The following is a 2,524-nucleotide window of genomic DNA, read 5'->3' as shown; positions in this document are numbered from 1 at the left end:
CAAGGAAACAAAGACTCACCCAGCTCACACAGGTGGCACAGCTGGAATATGAGTCCAGGCAATCTGACTTTAGACTTCAAGCTTTTAAAAAAATAAAACAAAAATACAAACAATCCCATAGCATTTATTGCCATCTTGTAATAACATAAGAATAATCAGAACAATATGAACAAATGTTCATATTGGACAAAGGACATCAGAAAACCAACTGTATCCTTCTCAATAAATTCTCACTTCATGGATCATTTCTAGTTGGAGACACGCTGTAGCCAAGTACTATCATCTCCTTTCAGCATAATCCGACCCATTGTTTTCTTGACTTTGTTTTAGAGTGACTCTCCTCTGCGTCATCTAATACAAGGTTCATATACTCATCAAAACTAACGATACAGCCTTCTATTCATATATTCACTCGCTCATAGAGCCACACCTCAATCTGGGATCCATTTTGTAAGTACCTGAAGATGAGGTTGATGGGCTGCACCATAATCTTCTGCACTTTCTGGCCTGGCCACAGAATGCCTTTGTGGAATTTCACAAAGAGCACACCTGCACACGGACTTCAAGCTTTTAACACTAAAAACCTAGGTCATCAGTAGCTATAGTTACTGAGGACTATTATTAGAGTTGATCATTTAATTTACATTGGCAGTGTAATGGTTTGGGATATTTATTTTAGAGATTGCCTTGCCTATATGGCAAAATGGCTTTTTTTTTTTTTCCTTTTCGAGACAGAGTCTTGCTCTGCTGCCCAGGCTGGAATGCAGTGGTGCAATCTCGGCTTACTGCAACCTTTGCCTCCTGGGTTCAAGCTATTCTCCTGCCTCTGCCACACAAGTAGCTGGGATTACAGACGTGTGCTACCACGCCTGGCTAATTTTGGTATTTTTAGTAGAGACGGGGTTTCACCGTGTTGGTCAGGCTGGTCTGAAAACTCCTGACCACAGGTGATCTGCCTGTCTCAGCCTCCCAAAGGGTTGGGATTACAGGCACGGGCCACCACACCCCACCAGGCATAATGGCTTTCGAATTATGTTAGAGTATGAGCAAGAGTACTAAAAAGAATGAAAAACCCCAACATTTTGAAGGCCTTGGAAGACAGGATAAATACTTGCAACCAGCCTGGTCTAATACGCAGTAGGAAGAGGTCCTGGGGCATGTGCGTGCTCCACAGTTGGTGCCTGGTAGCAGGAGTCGGCAAGGCTTTTTTGTAAAGGGCTGGATAATAAACAGGCTTTCTAGGCCATAGCGTCTCTGTGGCAACTGCTCACCTCTGCCGCAGTAGAAGGAAAGCATCCACTGCGAATAGATAAACAAGCGGGTGGGGCTGTGTTCCAACCAAACAGAGGCCAGGTCAGATCTGGCCCACAGGCTGTGGCTCTCTGACCCGTCTTTGAGGATGTAAGCTAGAACTTCTGACCTTTCAAGAGAAGATGAAAATCAGGAATTTTATGTAAAAAAAATTTCCCAATTCTGAAAATACAGTATGGGCTCCCCATTTGCTTGCCATATCACCTCAAATATGTGTATACTTTTGCTCAGTAAATAGGATATAAATATCACCAACCATAATACCCATGGCATGTGAAAAATACTGTAGTTCAAATGAGTGACAGATTCCCCTGGAACAGGCTAATAATCACTAATGGCTTAATTCAGGAGATGGCGCTTAGCTGGGATTTAAAAGTTAGATAAAGTTTACCCATATAAAATTTAAGGTGTGGGAACATCCCCAGCAAAATCAGTAGTATGAGCAAAAATATCTGAGGAACCACAAATATTCATTTTGACAAAGAGCAGCAGGCGATAAGTTTCGACACGTGGGAAGGGAGACCAGTGACTGCTGAGGGGCTGGAGACTGGTTTATGGACTGTTCCAAACGGCACTTGTAGGGAAGCTGGCGTTAGCAATGCCCGTTAACAACTGGGACATGGAGCAGTCAAAAATGGGGGGACCAGTTAACAGACTGCTGTGCTAAGTGGTAACTGTATCTTGAAATGAGCTCTCAACCCATAGCCAACATGCCCAATTTGTAGCTCAAGAACTAAAATCATAGGATGCCAAAGCTAGGAGGAAGCTCAGAGGTCTAACCACCTCTGCCCCCATTTACAGATGGGGAAGCTGTGATCGGAGAGATGTCGCTTGCCCACAGCCACAGAGCAAGCTAGGGCAGAGACAGGCCTGGAACCCGGTTCCCAGGAGCACACACACCAAGTGCTTGGAAATACATACTCTCACAAAGGAGAAAAGGTTTGGCTGCTCGTATTCTATAGTGTAGGTCACAAAATCCCAACACAAAATTTAAAGACAGCAGGAAAAACATGTACAACAAATCAGCAGACCAAGGCTTGTTAGTTTTAATGGATAACTAATTTTTCCTTTAGCAAAACTCTAAGACACCAACAGAAAGATTGATAAAGGACAGTTTGTAGAAGAAATGCATATGACAGAGTTTCACATTCAAAAAAACAACAGTCTTGCTGGAGAGCAAAGAAATGTGAACTAAAATCATATATTCAATTTC

General features: G+C 43.0%; 1 pseudogene; it reads right to left on the bottom strand.

Annotated features, from left to right (window-relative positions):
* Window positions 1-248: 248 nt before the first annotated feature.
* LOC108588415 (small nuclear ribonucleoprotein E pseudogene) lies at window positions 249-543 on the bottom strand (annotated as a pseudogene).
* Between the last annotated feature and the right edge of the window lie 1,981 nt (window positions 544-2,524).

The sequence above is a fragment of the Callithrix jacchus genome, chromosome 2 (assembly GCF_049354715.1).
Source record: "Callithrix jacchus isolate 240 chromosome 2, calJac240_pri, whole genome shotgun sequence".
Lineage (NCBI taxonomy): Eukaryota > Metazoa > Chordata > Mammalia > Primates > Cebidae > Callithrix > Callithrix jacchus.
This window is presented reverse-complemented; position numbering and strand designations above follow the sequence as displayed.